Below are 18,268 nucleotides of genomic sequence, written 5' to 3' on the forward strand. Positions count from 1 at the left end.
AACATGAACAGTTTTGAGAACGAAAAGACCAGCTCTTCAGGATTGTTTCTCTCCTGTGTGACTGTGGGAGGACTGACAACAGAGAAAAAGTTTTCATGGTATAGTTTGCCCTTAGGTGAAAGCTTCAATTTTCCTTCTAAGAAACAATATCTCAAAGAAAGCCAACAGGATAGCCTTTCAAGAGAACGTGAGAGTCTCTCTCTCGGCTGGACCCTTCTACTTTGCCCATGATGGAATCATGTCATAGAAAAATTGAATGGCCTCAGATGTTATGAAACTGGGTCATCTGCCACCATTTCGATTGATCAAAAACTACACACAAATCAGTGGGAATGGGACAAACCCCTGGATGCAATTACAGAGCTCGGAAGTGTTTTACTGGCATGGGAATCTATGGTGGTCGAAATTGATCTTTGTCTTAAGTGGTACTTTAATTTGAACATAAAAGAAATGTATTTTTCCATGCTAAGAATAAGAACAACAAATTGAGCATTATTACATTTTCGTCTTACTAATATTTTTTTTCTGGTTTAAAAGGCAAAGGGGAAAATTTGAAAAAACATCTTCATTGTTCTTATTCAGGGAAACATTCATTCAGTAGCAGTTGCTATGTGCTAGGTCTTGTTTAAGGACAGAGATGCTCTGATTCTCACAGAGTGGCAGTCTTGTGGAGGCTGAGAGACAAAAATAAATAAAGCCAAACAAAATAATAATATAGTACAATCAATGTTAATAAAAGCTATGGCAAAAATAAATTGAGAGTTTTACACCACAGACATTTCCGAGAGCACACACACCTTCTAGTTAGCAAGACTGTCCTCTTCTGAAACTGTGCACCGTGATCCTGGGAAGAAAGGCGGGCTATGATGAGTGCAAGGAGAAGAGGATGTGAGAGCGTGGTGAATTCATTGAGATGGTTACTAGAAATACTTAAAGCTGGTGATATGTGCAAAGGGCAAGTGTCGTAGGGCACAGGTTCAGCCTATCTAAAGGAAAGAGCATGCTGAACAGGTCCAAGGGTCAGCAAGGAAACTAACGTGAATGGATGAGTCGACCCGAGGTGGTGGCAGTGTGATGAAATCTGAGAGTACTCGAAAGGCTCATGAAATGAGTGTCATGTGCAAACACTGGGGATTTTCTAAGCAGAGGACTCTCACACCTTTATAAGGTCACTCTCACACTCTGTGCAGAATAGACTATGAGGTTAAGGTTCTGCAATCAGACCAGTTAGCGGGCCAATGAGCTAATGTATAGGTGAACATTCCTGCTGGTTCAGATCAGGGTGGTAGCAATTGTGGCCAGTGTTTGGCTTCCGTCCGAATCCAAAATAAGAGGACAATTGAATTTCTTCTCATTCAGCATATGAAATAATGGGAGCAAAAATAACTTCTAGGTTTTTTGTTAACCTTTCCAAAGTAGTGTGCATCTAAGACTTTGCATGAATTTGTGGATGTGTTTAGGCATATAAGGTGTCTGAGATATATTGATATTCCTATGCCGACTATTAGTATATTCCTTTTTTTCTTAATATAAGATAAAACCATGATATAAGAAGGTAGCAAATCCTTGAATATATGGAACTTGGTATTTAAAAAGTTCTGCAGTGTTCCAATAGTCAAGCTTATTACCCCAATAGTCACAACCAAGTTTAGGGATGGGTTCTGTTAGACACTGGCTGTGGCCGGTGGACATCTTTTACAGAAGGGACCTGTTGGATTTGCTAGGCATTCTTTCTGCCATCACATCGCTCCTTCACCTTTGGAGGTTTGCTGCAGACTTCATCCTCTGAGCTTAGGAAGATAGGAGATAGGTGGCCAGGGGCTGCTCCTGCTCTTGGCCACTTCCCCCGTGGTGCTGACTGCACCGTTTGAGTTCAGTGCAGACTTCAGGCATTTCATGGTCTTCATAGCAATGCTGCAAGGTTCAAGTGTGTGTTCACCACCATTGTCTCCACACACACATAGTGAGTGTGACTAGATTTTTCTGGAATCCTTTTCAATTACCTATCACTGCAGTCTGCTTGTATTCCTCTCTCTCTCTCTCTCTCTCTCACACACACACACACATTTTACCACAATTAGCCCCACTCTGTGGTACTTATGCTTGATTTCCAGCATATCTGTTTCTGAATTTCAGTTCAGACTTGTGTCATATGTTTTTATTGGCCAGTATGCTCATGATAGTATTTTGACTAGATATTGATAGCAGTGTGTGTGTGTGTGTGTGTGTGTGTGTGTGTGTGTGTGTGTGTATGTGTTTGTAACTGGGTCAAATACAATATCAATTAGTAACTTCTAAGGCATACTTCTAAAGTTACTGCTGATCAATTATGTTACCTTATTTCCTGGTGACTTCAGTACAGATTTTTAATTGTGATTCTTAACATCAGAATTGTAATATAATTGAAACATAGTGTATTTGTTAGAGAATATTATATGCACATATATGTGTCATTACTGGATTTTACTCACTACTCTAAGTTGAACTATTTAATTTTTATTTTTTAAGAGTCAGAAAGAAATAAATTCGGGGGGGCAGGGTTTGAACACTTAGACTTAAGGACAGCCGACATCCATCGGCTCGGTCCTTAAAACCTGCATTGGCTGGGACTGTATGGGGCCAGGACCAGAGCTGGGAGCCAGGAACACAGTCCAAGCTGAGTCAATTACCTGAGCCGTTATCACTATTTCCTGGGTCTGTATTGACAGGGAGAGAAGGTTAGTATCTGGAGCTAGGCAGCAAGTTCAGACACACTGATGTCAAATGTGGGTACCAGCCAGGCTAAATGCCTGCTGTTTCACATTTTTAATTTCAAATAATATATATGCTGTTCAGCTTTCAATATACACAGTTCATCCTAGCAAATGAAGATCTTATGTATAGAACAACAAATGAAAGAAGAAAACTGTTGAGTACTTGGAGTGACTTGTAGCCATCACTGACTATCGTACAGAAAGGTGTCTGCCTAACATTAAGTCACACCTAAATTTGCTGTCATCAGGTTAAGCAAGATGATCATGTAGGTTTCCTGTGGTCAAAATGTCCATTTATCTTATGCATCAATTCACTTCACATATATTTGCAAAAGATATCAGATGATGTTCTAGGCTCAACGAACCACTGAAGAAATATATATATTTTTTCTGTTGGACTTTATTACATACTTAAGGCAAGGATCACCAGCCTGAGGGTGCTTCCCAGTGAGCAAACTGATCATGGCACGTTCTAGAAATATCTGCTTCAGGAAAGCGTTCTAGATCCAGACCACAAATATATTTATATATATTTGTGTATATATTTTCATATGTAAAATGATTAAGTTGCAATCACATTTGTAATAACAGTTCATGGGAACAGACTTATACTGTATCAATACACTCATGCTACCATTTAGTAGTGTTTTCAAAGAAATGCTCATAACACACAATAATACCAGGATATCGCAAAAGGTTTCTGTAAAAAAAAAATGGAATTGAAAGATAAGTTCATTTTGGTGAAAAATAAATAGAAAATTATGCATACATTTTTCATAATACACATTTCCATGAATTTTTAAAGACTTCTTGCGTTTGGAAGAGAGAGAGAGAGAGATTCAGTTATTTCTATGGGAAAACCCAAAGGAAGAAACTGGACTCTTTGTACTGGTTACCTTTGAGTGACAGAATCACTTTAAATCAAACGTATGCTATTTTTTCTTTTGTTTTTCATGCACTTTTGCATTTCAACGTTTTTATGGTGAAAAAGTATAGCTGATGTAGTCAGGAAATGTGATTTTTTTTTCAAATAAAAGTTCAGAAAGGTGACCCTAGTACTTCACAGATTTTCTCTGGGACATTATTTTATTTTATTTTTTTTTCATTTTCTTTTTATTGTTTTTTGGGAGTTCTTCCCATGATACGGACAGGGACAAACTACAACTCTCAGTCTCCCTTTGCCTCACTCTGGTCTCCATCTGAATGTTTCCTGGGAGTTGAGTACCTGCATACCACTGCTGTAAAGAACCAGCTGGAATCCTCTACAGTTCACCAACCTGAGCATTCGGAGGACTTGCACTGAGTGTGAGAGGGTGAGCTCAAGTGGGCTTACCTTCTGTGCATACTAGTTTTTTGTTCGTAAAATGCATAGGTGTGAACAGCTGTGGTCTTTACAAGCCACTCATTGGCTAGTGCACACCTGTTGATGTTTTGTGCTCTATAAGAATGGCAATGATGCATCCTAGTGTATAAATGTTGCCAGCCTTAAGGGCCAAGACATGGAGATACTTGTCTACATATGATGCGTTCAAGGATGACACATAGGAGAAGTCAGAATTTCAATCAACTTGAGACATACAGGGGCTTGAGGCCTCTAATCTAACAATACATAATGACCTGCAGATGTGAAAATTAGAATCTGGAATTTTTCACTAGATATGAGACTAGTAATGATTACTGAGTCAATAATAAAATACAATATTAACAACTAGCAAATTTAAAATTTCAGAATTAGGCAAGTTAAATATTATTCCTCCTCCCCATTTCTGGGCATAAAAAAATATATTACCCTTCAGCCACTATATCCTAGACCACTCTTATGTCTCGTATATCTACCATATGATGGAAAGGACAGGACAGGACAGGAATAGGAAAAGAGAAAAGAGAAAAGAGGACAGGACAGGACAGGAGGGAAATAGAAGAGGAGAGAAGAGGAGAGGAGAAAAGAGGAGAGTAGAGGAGAGGAGAAGAGAGGAGAGTAGAGGAGAGAGAAAAGGAAGGGAAAGGGAAGAAAGGGGAAGGGAAGGGAGGGAATAGGAGGAGAGAGGAAGCGAAGATATGGGATTAAACATAATGTGTTAATTTTTTATTTCCTGATTTTATTGCTTTGAGAGTCAGCTAACTAGTGATTTCTCAATCCGCTGATTGACTTTCAAATGTCTGCAACAGCTGGAGCTGGACAAGGTCAAAGTCAGAAGCCAAGTTCACCATGCAGCTTTCTCATGGACCCGTCACCTGCCATCTCCCAGAGTGCCTACTTTCAGGAAGCTGAAAATGGGAGCAGAGCTTGAACTTGAAGCCAGGCACCCAATACACAATGTGGGAATCCCAAGAGGCGTCGTAACCACACATCAAACATCTACCCTGTGTTTTTAGGTTGACAGACTGCCACTTTGGCTGTCACTGTGGAGATGCCCCAAGTTGGCACGGCTTGGATTCCTCCTTAAACAAAGCCTGAGGCAAGATGAATGCAGATAGTTTCCTGGCAAGCAATCCTTTGAAGCAGGAATGAGGGAGGAGGGAGAGTAAAGGATGGAAAATCTAATCCTAGCATAATGGTGTATTATCAAGGTCACTCTGAAAAAGTTTGCAGAGAAAGAGCCAACACAAAATAGAAATCTGATGTTAATCAGTGGAATCTGCCTATAAAAAGTCCATAGGACTTGGCAGAATTGTCTGCCTATAGACAAGGCGTCAGGACCAACTACCCACCCTCCCTTTTCCCCTTTGCCAGGCTTTGTGCCATCTCCCTGCTCTTCTAGGCTACACTCTACACAGAGTTGTCCAGAATCTAAAGAAGCCACCTTGAGGTGAATCCTGGAGCAGAATTAAACACCATGTTACCCTTGCTTGTGTCAGGGCACTCTGCAAGTTGAATCTTGGTTTTCATAGAAATATTTCCCCAAAGCTGAGATGAGGGGCTGTGACATAGGCCACCGAAGTTCCTGTGATGTGCAGTCCTTGAAACTAGCACGATGGAGTCAGAACTTGAAATAAATTAGGTTTGATGCTTGTAATGAGCACTTCTGACTGGCCTTAATGAAACTCTTTCTCCCAATTCAGATATTATGAATATTTGGATAGTTTTGCTTTTCTGTCATTTACTTTTATTCATGGCACACACACACACACACAAAATACAACCACAAAACTGCTTCCTGGGTTGGAATTTGTATTCTGCAGAAGGAAACTTTTGCACCTGCTACTGAAACACATCCACTTCTGCGGTGGAATGCACCAGCTGTTTCCTTGTCTCCAGTGGCATTGCCAGGCCGCTCAGCACTGTGGAAGACCCATCACATCCCAGACAGAAGGAACTGGTGGGAAAATTTCAAGTCAACAGAATGCAATTACCCAATTTGAAATTAGGCCAGGGGTGTATCAGGAGGCTCTTCCCATCTGTGGAAGAAAAGATCACCAGGTATTTACTAAGGGCCAAATGGTCAGGGTCTTAACTTCAGCAAGTCATTTAAAAGGCAGACATGTAGGGGGGAAAAAAGCCAAGAAAAAAGTGTACCTGGTATAAAAATCATATCCCTTCACAAGAAAATAAATAGCATCAAGGCCTTGAAAAACTCAGCCCCTTCCTGCACTGGGAGTAAAGAAATGTTTATGGATGGGAGGTTAAGTATTTCTACATTGGCTACTCTTAGCAAGGACATGGTATAATGGACAATTGGTTATACTGGGACTGACAAAAAGAGATTTCCCGAACCAGGCATATTGAATCCAATACATTTATCCCTGGTCATAATGGTTAGAACCCTCCATTATGAGCTCATGCAATGGCCCTGTGTGATGTTTCTAGGGGCCTTGACAAAAAATTGTTTCTCTACCAAGAAGATAAGTGCATTCTTAGACTCTGTAGCAAAAATAAATCAGCTTGGGTTGGCCAGGCTTTCAATAGCTATTTAATGGTGATTCAGAACCGTAGGAGCTGCAGTTCCATGTAGCTAGAGGGTCCCCTGCCTGTATCTCTCACCTCTGGAAACAGCTGTACTCTTCCGTGCAGAGGGTGACACTTGGCTAAGTAGTCTATACTGTCATGAACCAAGCGTTGGCATAGTTTCACCATGTCCTCATTTGGAGAGACAAAGAAGACATTTTGCACAGATCATGGTTTAGAACAATCCATATTATTGGGGAAATACATTGGCTTTCCCCTTTCCTGTCCATTTGTCTTTTTTGTTCATTTGTTTGTTTGACTGATTACATAGATGCATCTCTGTGCTGGAGGTTTTCTTGTCTTGAAAATGTAGGGCCCTTGGGTCCCCACTGCCTAACACCCCGAAAGACAGTATCAGGAAGTCTTTTCTCTCTCATCCCTGCAGCGGCTGTTTGATGCCATGCTGCTAATCCGGAAAAGCTTTAGCTTCTGTTTCCCACTGGATACAGAGAGGAAGGCAAAGAAAAGAGTTGGTAAGAAATGTTATTCAGCATTAAAAAGAAAATATATATATATATTCCTTTGTTAAGGAGTTCAGTTTGAACTCTTTGCTGGCTCAGAGGCTGCATGCTGGGGAATCTGAGAGAATGGCCAGGGCTGGAGGGGGTGAGACAAGGTTAACTGTCAAATTCAGTGCAGCTGTCCTCTGTAAGAAGGGAGAAGCCACAGCAGGCCATCTGCATGCTGGGTCTCTAACTGCCTCCCTCCATCACAATGTCACCATTTCCCTAACTCTGTGGCAGTTCCATCAGGGGTGCCAGCATCTCAGTCTAGTCGCAACGATTTCTCCACCACACTGTTAAGGAGCCTTCCCAGGAAATCTGTGCAATAGCTCAGCCAAGCCCTAAACAGATTCTGTTCTCATCTCTTCCCAGGTTTCACCCTTTGGTGATACCTGTTGAACTCTGACCTGAGTGTTGTCACCTTTTACTCTTTAGCCACAATAGATTTCTTCATTGATGTTTGTTTCTTCTTTGCTAATTCGTGAGTCACAAAGTTTATCTCTCGCAGAGGAAAAGAGACAATCTGTTAGTTAAATGTTGATCCAGTGCTTCTACAAATGCTAAAATCCCTGCTTTATTATTTAGAGGCTCTGCTGTATTAATTACCCCTTAGTTTTACTAACCCTATATAACAAGCTACCTACTGCAGATTTTTATGGGAAAGCTGGTATTCTGAAAGGATGAAAGTTGTAGGAGCAGGAAATGAAATAGGTGCTAAGTTTTATTTCCCACTAAATTATTCTCTTCAAGGTGGGTAAAACTTTAGTGGTTAAATTGCTAAAAACGACGATTCTACACTACAAGAACAAATCTCTGAGTGACAATTATTTGCTTGTGGTCTTAGCATTTACGAGTCTCAGTAAACAGTCAGTACATTTATGTCCCCCTCATTACCTTCGGTCATAAATGTCCTTAAAGAAGAACAAATAATTATGTTTCTTGACTGCATAATGAGCACAAATATTCTAAAGACTGAGAGCCCCTGGTGAGAGGGGTGGAGCATCCGGGCTGCCAGGGCTTGAGTTGGTTTCAGGCACTGGCACATCAATCAGGTTGGCCAAAAAGCCTTGATGTTGCATGCTTGGGGATGCCATCTCCAGAGGGAAAAACAATCCCCATTTCAGGGATGCATGCAGAGTATGGGACATCCCAGCATAGAACTGCCAGGAAACACTAGGAATCTTACCAGTGCGTGACTCAAGTCAACCTCATGCTGCTAGTATGAACTTTCCCAGACATCCCACAGCATCAGCCAGGGTCCCTCTGAGGCCGCAATAATGCGGGCTCCTCCTGCTTTGTTAACAAGTGCATTGCACAGTGGAATACCTGAGTCTGTAAGTGGGCTTCTACATCTAAGCACAGTCTGCATTTTAGGCTTGAAGTAAGTGGAGCACCAGCTGGAGGACGAATTTCTCCAGGGTCAGTCACCCCAGGCAAGACGTTGGCACTTCCTTACTTTGGGGTTGATGTTCATATATCTTCATGGGGTCAGTTAGGTGGGGCAGCAGAGCAGGTAAGAAAGGAATAAATAAAAGAATGAGTCAATAAAACAAGGAAAGCAACATTGAAGTAGTTAGATTTTTCCTTCATAGTTGATGGGTGTTTAATTATTCTTTGTATGGTAATCAGAAAACAGACAAATGCCACAGTCGTAAAGTGAGAAGGAACGGAATTATGAAAATCATGTATTTCCTAGATCAGCACATTTTAAGCTATCTGTGAAGACGACTGATTTTTTTTTTCCTAATTGACTTTAGTGGATATTCTTATATGATGCAATTAAATCACTAGAAAAATGAGAATTAAAAACAAGGCACTTCCAAAACAGTACAAATTTTATTAAGACTCAAAGAATAAAATTCTTGAGAGAAATTGTAAGCGATTCATTATTATTGTCCACTGCACTGCCTAGTCCTGGACATGCCAGGGTGTGTTATTCAGCATTTGTTGTATCATACTTTCTCTCTCATGCTAGAACAAAACAGCAGCTTACATCTATCTTAAAAGTAGAACTCCTGGGATACCACTCAGGCATACATCAGAGAAACGACTTCCGTTTGAATTTCATCAGGAAGAGTTCATCTGGGGACACTTTTGCTTTATCTCTATGGTGACAGCAAGAATTTAAAATCTGAACGGTGGCCAGTTTGCCATTCAATCTGGATTCTTCACCAAATGTTTTGTCTACCCTGGAAGGTCTGTAAACAGCTGTGTCCATGCAGCAGTAAGGGATGAGACTGCTAGATTAGGGAACACAAAGATGGAACTCCCAGTTACACTTGACTCTTAATCCATGAAAAATGTTCGTAAGTTCAAATATTTTATGGAAACTGTCTTGCCCGAAGAGATGAAACATTTGGTAATTATTTTCCAAAATTCAAATTTAACTAAGGATCTTGTGTTTTAATCCCATTATTTTTTAAAGATTTATTTTTTATTATTTTTTCATTGGAAAGGCGGATATACAGAGAGGAGAGACAGAGAGGAAGATCTTCCGTCCGATGATTCACTCCCCAAGTGAGCGCAACGGGCCGATACTATGCCGATCCGAAGCCAGGAGCCTCTTCCGGGTCTCCCACACGGGTGCAGGTTCCCAAAGGTTTGGGCCGTCCTCGACTGCTTTCCCAGGCCACAGGCAGGGAGCTGGAAGGGAAGCGGGGCTGCCGGGATTAGAACCGGCGCCCATATGGGATCCCGGGCGTGCTAGGCGAGGACTTAACCACTTGCGCCACCGCTCCGGGCCCAATCCCATTATTTTTAATGAATAACATTTGACCTGGGCTCATGCTGCTCTAGAGTTTTCTAGGGAGAAGAATCAGTGCAGCCAAATAAAATCTAGCCATACCGACCTAGCTCTCCTCTCTATTGGCAGCTGCTAGGGGCATCACTGAATTGTGATGACTATCCCTTTAGAAAAATTGGTTTCCCTATAGCAAAGGAACCACTCCTTTTCTACTACTTCTCAACTTTCAAAAATTTGCTTTCCAATGCACTGGTGTATTGACAAACCAAGAGCACCATTAAAGTCTTCTAGCCACATTAGTACAATATTGGCTCAATGGGCTGCATGTGTTAGAATTCTTCTTCCTCTCACTCTCTCTTTTTGAGGATTTATCCTTTGCTTATTTAGAAGGCAGAGTTGCATTCCGGGAGAGAAGACACACACAGAGTTTCTATCTGATGGTTCATTCCCCAAATGGCTACAATAGCCAGTGCTATGCCATGCTGAAGCCAGGAGTGCAGAGCTATGTCTGGGTTTCCCATGTGGGTGTCCTAGCATTTGTGCCATCTTTCACTGCTTTCTCTGATCATTTAGCAGGGAGCTAGATCACAAGTGGTGCAGGTGAGACCCTGGCTGGTGCCGTAAGGAATGCTGGCATCACAGGCAGTGGCTTAATGTGTTATGCCACAATGACAGGATTCTTTCTATGGGATTATATAGGGAGACATAGTAGTACATTGAGAAAAGATCTCTGTATCTACAACATATCCCAAATGTGCTGTTACTGATGTGTCAGTATGTTTAAAAATCAACAGCGTTAAATACCAGGAAATGTAGAAGACTGAAATGAATGATATTAAAAAATGAGACCTTAGATAATTGTAGAGTTTTGTTCCAGTCCTTTCAAAGTAATTCGCTTTGCCATTGGTAATTACTACTGTTTCATTACATGCAGATATTTGGTTTTGGTTTACAAAGAAGTTTCATATTATTTTGATATAGAATGAATTATCCTAAACTTTGAAGAATAATATAGCATTTTTAAAATGTAGTATGTGATTAAAATAGAAAAAAGCATTGTTACTTACAATACAAAATTTGTTATTGTTATCCACAGATTTTTTTTTGAAAATTCCCGTCAGCTAATGCTAATGTTATGCTTCAGAGTATTTTTCTCTAAAAATATCTTTTAAGATAGCACTTATTGTAAATAATATAGTTTAAGACAAATTAGAAAGTGTCAACATCCATTTTAAAAAGTCAGCAGTTACCTAGCCAAAAGGTACAAGAGGAAAAAAAAACCTGTTTTTATGTAAGGAATTTCTATAATGTAGGTGTAGATATTGATTACTTGTATGCGTCTTTCTTTTTAGATACATGCTGTGTTTTTATGTAGAAATAAGTAAATGAATGAGAGAGAGTGATTTCAAAGAATTAGCTCATAAGGTTATTGCAGGGACTCGTGCGGGTGAGTGGCCAGAAGGCACTCTGTTTACCATTGTCTCTGCCTGCGCAGACACAGCTGACTTATTTAGGACTTTTCTCGATGCTCCAGATTTCTCAACTAAAACACACAGACAGCCTCATCCAATTGGTAGTAGAGCATTTAAGATCTTCATCCGGTGATGCCAAGGAGGAAGCCTGGATTTGTTCCTTGTATTACATGATTCAGATTACCCCTTTTACCATACTGTAAGTGTGTGAATTTGCCCCAGGGGTAATACATTTCCCTTTCTATTTTCTCAGCTATAAAGTACATAACAACCACCTGATTCCCGGGTGCTTGTGAGCTTCAACTGTGGAATCATTTATTGGTTTCTGTGGAGTAGGGCAGATGTGTTTCAGGTCCTTTCTGCTTCGTCTGCGTCATCAGCTCAGCCCATCACCATAGACTGGGTGGGATACATAACTAACCGTGGTTTCAGAGAGTCCTGAAGTCTGAAAAGTTTCAGGTGAAGGTGGCAGCAGAGCTGGTGTCCGGGGCCAGTGTGCCTTATGCATTGCCAGGCACTGTCTTCTCGCTAGATCCCCGTATATCTCGTTTCTTGCTACAGCATTAATCTTACTCACAAGGATTCCTTCTGTCTGACCTAACTCTATCCTAGCAAAAGCCCCACCTTCTCAGGCCATCATGCTCAATGTTAGTATTTCTTCACGTGAAGTTTGAAGGAACACAAATATTCAGTGTATCTCACTCATCTACCTGCTTTCTTGGCTAGTCCACCACAGTGGTCTTGCCCAGTCAATGTTCTGGGTCACTCTTTCCCTCCTCTGAATTCTCAGGACTTCAGTCATTCTCTCAGAAAACTGAACATTTTTTTGTTTACCTTTTACTCACATCCTTTCTCCCACTGCTCATTATTTCACCAAATAGTTTACTTAAATGACTATGTGTTGGCATGATTCAGACATTTTTAACAAGTATTTTACCAGTATGAAATTCTTAGTCTTGTGCCATGCGTTTGGATAGAACAGGTAGATAGTGGATCATTTTCTTGCCCTGTAGAGCTTAGATTTTTATGTAAGAGAAGGATAAACATATAATCAAACTGCAGGTAATGGTCTACCTGTTAGGGGAGGCTAGGATATTCTGTTATTTTTTGATTGCGGTCACCGAACTTCACAAGTGTGCTGGAACGAAGGTTTCTGTTTTGGTTTGCAGCAAGCCAGTGGTTGATCCATGCAGCTTATCCAAGGTTCTCAGCCATGCTAAGCCATTGCTTTCTCCAGGTGCTCCATACGAGCCTATGATACTGCCAGACAATAACCAAACACCAGTGACTAAATACTGTTGCATATGTCACTGCTTCTACGTGTTTTTATTGGCCAGGACACTTCATGTGTTCATGCCAACCTTCAGTGGAATGGTCAAATGTGAATCTTGTTTTGTTTCATATTTACTTATTTTTTATTGGCAAGTCAGATTTACAGAGAGGAGGAGAGACAGGGAGACTGACTCCTGCTGCCTGATTCCCCAAGCGGCCGCAGTGCCACAGCTGAGCCAACCCAAATCCAGGAGCCTGGAACTTCTTCAGGGTCTCCCACATGGGTCCAGGCTCCCAAGGCTTTGGGCCATCCTCAGCTGCTTTTCCAGGCCACAGAGAGCTGGATAAGAAGCAGGGCCAGTGGGCACGAACTCGTGCCCGTATGGGATCCCAGTACATGGAAGACGAGGACTTTAGCCATTAGGCTGTTGCACTGGGCTCTCAAATGTGAATCTTCACCGCTCTCATGGTAAAGGAGAACTAAATGTATCTGCCAGAGGTAGTAAGTGCTGTGAAAAATACAGAGTACACAAAGATGGTATATGTTTTCTAAGTAGATCTCAGCTTATGACTGTATTTTAGAAACATTTATGTACATTTAAGGAAAACAATGTAATAACTGCTACCACAACTGTTACTTAGATATAAAAAAAAATCAAATTCATTCAGGAATGGCTGAATTTTTTTAAAAAAAGAAGAATTGTTAAGCTTCTTTGAGGACAATAGTGATAAGATTTGGATTAATCTCAATTGCTTAGACACACAGTAGGTCCTCAATAAAACCTTGTTGAAAAACTAGTGTCTGTTGTTTCCAAGTCTTTATTTCCTATTAAATCGGTTCAAATCTATATTCTTTGTATTCTAATTTTGTACTAAGGCTTGAAATTCTGCTCTGAGACCAATTCTTAATGTCCTTAATTTTTTTTTTTACATTTAATTATAGTTTCAATTTGACTACACATACTTGAATGTCTTGCTGTGTTTTTCTTGTCATTTGTCTTGGGTGTTTTCCTGAACAATTAGTAAATATGCAGAAGGATAAAAGGAAATAATAATATTGCTTTCGTGTTGGAATTTGCAATCTGTCGTCTTTTTTTTTAACTAACTTTGTGTTTAACATTCCTTTGACAACTGCTGTATTAAAAAGGGATTTCATAAATTAGAATAAGGAAGGCAAAAATGTCAAGTTAAAAAATGTATTCAAGGTCAGAATGTTCTTGAAGATCAAATAGCATACCTGCTTTTGAGATAATACCATTACAGATTTTCCTTACATCTTCATTGTTCGTTTCATTTACTTTTTTCATCAGTTCTTTATCACTTAAAAAAATAATACCCTAGGAGAGGACCCAGCTGCTCTCTGCGTAGGTAGGTTAAGTGTGAAGCAGAAGAAAGTCTTCTACTGACCCATAACATCTTCCTTTCTCCACCATCACTTCCAGAACTTTCCAGAAGCATGCCTAAAAGCACTTTCTCAGTCCTAAATGAGTGTATCTTCTCTCTGGTCCAGGAGTTGCATCAATCTGTGAACACCCATGCCCTCTGATGCTGTTTGCTGCTCTTCGTTTTGTAGGAAGTTTGTTGGTTAGTTGGCAAATGGGACACAGCTGGCTTCTGATTTAGACACTGCCTTAAACCAGTTACCTCCTACCTTAACTTGATCATTTAAATGGAAAGTGCTACTGCTCCAGCAGAGCAGAAATGATATAAAAACTATTTCTGACATGACTGTCTTGCCTCCTGAATTGCCATGGCTACTGGTATCTCTGAGGGGTGGAAAAAAAAATAAAAACTAAAAATAAAAACACAGGTTTTACAATCCTCACGAGCAGTAAACCCACTTTGCATTACTTAAGAAAAGCTTTAAATGTGCAATGAGTGTTCTTAGGCTAATGACAATTGATGCCCAGAACATTACAATAATACAATGAAATAGAATAGCGTTGTGCAAAGTGGCAATTTGTGCAGAAATTGCTGATAGCATCAACACATGCTGGGAACTTTGCATATAAGTGGGCTGTAGTGTTGACTGAGGAGTTATTTATTTGGCCTTTCATTTGTAAATAAGGCAGTGTCCTGTTCCCTTAGAGGAGGATCCAGCCCAGTTATTAATAAAAGCCTCCTGGTATCTGTGGTCCACAGTGACAGAAATCACAAAAGCAGTATATAATCTGACTGTTACAGGTCTGAGAATTTGGGGGAACATTTATTGGTCATTTAGCTTTGCAACATTCTACAGTGGGGGATGTCTGATCGGGCATCAGAACACTGGGTTTGAATTTATTATTGTGCTAATCCTAACTGTGATTCTTTTGCCCCTCGCTCCCCGGCACATCTTAAACATTGTCCAGACGCCTCCCCGCGGTGGCCTCACGTTCTCTTTTACCGATAGGCATGCATCTGAGTATGTCCCATGTATGACAAAGGATTCTAAAGGCTTATTGGTTTATTCTCATCGTCATATAAGAAGCGAATGGTGACATTTGACTGATGAACAAATCAAGGCAGGTGGATGGAGCACAGGTGGTATTGAAGTGCAGCAGGTTGGGTTGAAGGCCAAGGTTAAGACGTTGAATACTCTCATGGCACACTCTGCCCAGGCTTGGTTTGTGCCATGTGATCATGGCTCACGTTTCTGCTATAGAGAGAATTTGCCAAGCCGTCCTATTGAAAGTACGGTCTGTGACTCATTTTGTATCATGCTGCTGTCTATTTCCTTGCACTCTTAAATATCTTCTGCTCTTACATCGTGTATTTACTTATTTCCCTTCTGCTGATCTCTTCCGCTGGGATGCACTCCGGGAGTGGCTCTGACTCGGATCTCTCTAGATGCCCTGTACCCAGATCGGCTTATCACCTGTGGCAAGGACTGCAACTGTGACATTTCGAAAGGAGGAAATAAGTTTTGGGTTAATCGTTTGGATCACCTTTAAATGATTTTCTTTTACCGACACCTTTTGAGTGCCTGTCTGTGTCAGGTGCTATGCTAGTTTGTAGAAACAGTGAAAGTGAACCAGGATGGTGGAATCTACCCTCCAAGAACGAAACGTATCATGGAAGAAATAAACAACAAACCGATGAAAACATCAGGTCAGGCATTCTCTTAGCGTGAATATCAACCACAGCCAGGAAGCCAGATTTTAAAAAACAACTGCTCGAGCGATCCATGTTCAAGCCACAATCAAAGAGGAAGAGAATGGGGCTTGGGAGAGACCTCCTCCTGCAAAGGGGAGGACAGAGGGCCCTGGTGATGGTATCTTGCTGGCCAAAAAGTCACTCAGTGTGACTCGGTGCTGCATGTGGGAAACAGGGTGAAAGGTCAATACTGTAGCAGGGAGTAAACGTTAGTCAGTTTGTCACAAGACTCTTTTTTTTTTCTTCTTAGATTTATTTCGTTTTTCTTGGAAAGACAACTATACAGAGAGGAGGGGAGACAGAGAAAGAGCTTCCATCCACTGATTCATTCCCTAAGTGGCCACAATGGCCAGACCTACGCCAATCTGAAGCCAGGAGCCAGGAGCCTCTTTTTGGGTCTCTGGCGCAGGTGCAGAGTGCCAAGGGTTTAGGCCATCCTAGACTGCCTTCCCAGGCCAGAAGCAGGGAACTAGATGGGATTAGAACCAGCGCCCATTTGGGATCCCGGCTTGTGCAATGTGAGAACTTCAGCAGCAAGGCTACCGCACTGGGCCCTGCTACAGGACTTTATAACTGGTCCATGGAATTGAAAATGTTGATGTCTGAGCCAAGTGGTATCACTGAAGGAATTTCCAATCAAGATACAGTGTGGTGTAGAGTCTGATTTACTTTATTGCCTTCAGACAAGTAATTTGCCAGTTTCTCCATTGTACAGAGGGAATAACTGAGGCTTGGAACTACACAATGAAAATATTTGCAGGGTTAAAGAATTTTTTCAATTGTCATGTTGTCAGACTACGGACACTGTCCTTCGCACCCTTCTTCTTTCTTCCTCGTGATTGTTATTCTTGTCAAAAGTAAGACATGGGCCTGACCCAATGGCTCCATCACTATTCACCTTGCAAACACTGAGATCCCATAGGGGTGCGGGCTTGTATCTCCGCTGCTCCACTTCTAATTCAGCTCCCTGCATGTGGCCTGGGAGTAACAGAGGATGGCCCAAAGCCTTGAACTCCCTGCACCTACACAGGAGACTGAAAGAGGCTTGGCTTGGGATCAGCTCAGCTCTGGGCTCTTACTGCCATTTGGGGAGTGAACTAGCAGGTAGAAGATTTTTCTCTGTCTTTTTTCTCTGTAAATCTGATCTGCCTTTCTAATGAATATAACATAAATCCCTTTTTGAAAAAAATCAAGACCTATATCTGTGTACCATCCTTATCTTTTTCGAAGGAATGCGCTTGCACATCCCTAGAGATGGCATGGTTTGTGAATGGAGGACTACCATCTGTGCTTCGGGCTCTAGTCTCCTTTTCCTTCTGACTTGAAAGCTGGATGTGTACCAGGGGCCTTTTATCTGAAAAGGCAACTCCATGTTTGGGAGAACAGAGCTGACTTGACGAAGTTGAGAGGAGCACAGAATTGGTCTGCCCCCGCTGTGGGCATGCGTGAGCACTCGCAGCAAAACACAGCTGGCACGGCTAATTTTAGCCTTGCCCGCCTTGAAAAGGAATCCTTAAAGGAAATATATTTTTTTTTCCTCTGGAACAATTTATATTATAATGTAGCAGCTGATCGACGAGGCAGAATATTATTATTGGGGGAGAAAAACTCTGCCAAGCAATTAAGATTTTTGTTCTTTTTTGAGATCAAACAAGTGAAGCTTTGAAAGCATCCATGCATCATAATAGTTAAAAAAGAGAAACAAATGGGAGAAACACTGATTTTATTTATAATGAATCAGATCTTAGGGATCACTTGTTTTGAGTTTTCTAGACTGGATAGGGAGCTGTGACTTATTTGTTCTGGTACACCAAGCTGATAAATCCAATCCAATGATGGCTTGTTAATTGTCCTGGAGAGGACCCCAGAATTCCTGAAATACTTTATGTGGTCCTGGGAGTACAAGGTTAGTTTCTCCACCAGATTTGGATCTATCTGGTCTTAGCAGGTTAACAAGTTTTGAAAGCGCTGGGACATACTTTTCTTTCCCCACTTGAACCAGCCAGGTTGGTTCCTCTGCCCTCGTTGTTTTTCCCCGTTATCCTGCATCCCTTCTCTTTTCGTCCTTGCTCCTGGTGTTTTGTTTAGCGAGCAGTGTGGCATTCCTTGGAACTTGAGAATAGGGTCGTTGGAGGGGAGGAGGACAGAGAGAGAATCCAGCGTCTGCATTGGAGTTCTCCAGGTTGAGTTCCAGCGGCAACAGCTTTGCTGCAAAAATCGCTTTGCTATTCAAGATAGCCAGCAGAGGGAATCGCAACTTTGCTTGCAGCAGGGGTTGAAGCAGCCTTTTTTTTTTTTTTTCTTGGAGGAAATACTGCAGCGTTCTGGTCTGTGTACGCTGCTCCCTGGAGAGACTCTCTTGTTCCACCCACCGGCTGGAAGGAGGGGAAGTGAATGAAAGGACCGGACAAGCCCCGAACACCATGTCACTCTGGGAGGCAGAC

General features: G+C 41.4%; 1 protein-coding gene across 1 annotated transcript in view; it reads left to right on the forward strand.

Annotated features, from left to right (window-relative positions):
• RBMS3 (RNA binding motif single stranded interacting protein 3) overlaps nt 1–18,268 on the forward strand; it is a 632,648-nt gene that overhangs the window by 61,165 nt on the left and 553,215 nt on the right. The gene's annotated exons all lie outside the window — the stretch shown is intronic.

The sequence above is a fragment of the Ochotona curzoniae genome, unplaced genomic scaffold, assembly GCF_017591425.1.
Source record: "Ochotona curzoniae isolate NIBS_2020 unplaced genomic scaffold, NIBS_Ocur_1.0 contig_1302, whole genome shotgun sequence".
In the NCBI taxonomy this organism is placed as follows: domain Eukaryota; kingdom Metazoa; phylum Chordata; class Mammalia; order Lagomorpha; family Ochotonidae; genus Ochotona; species Ochotona curzoniae.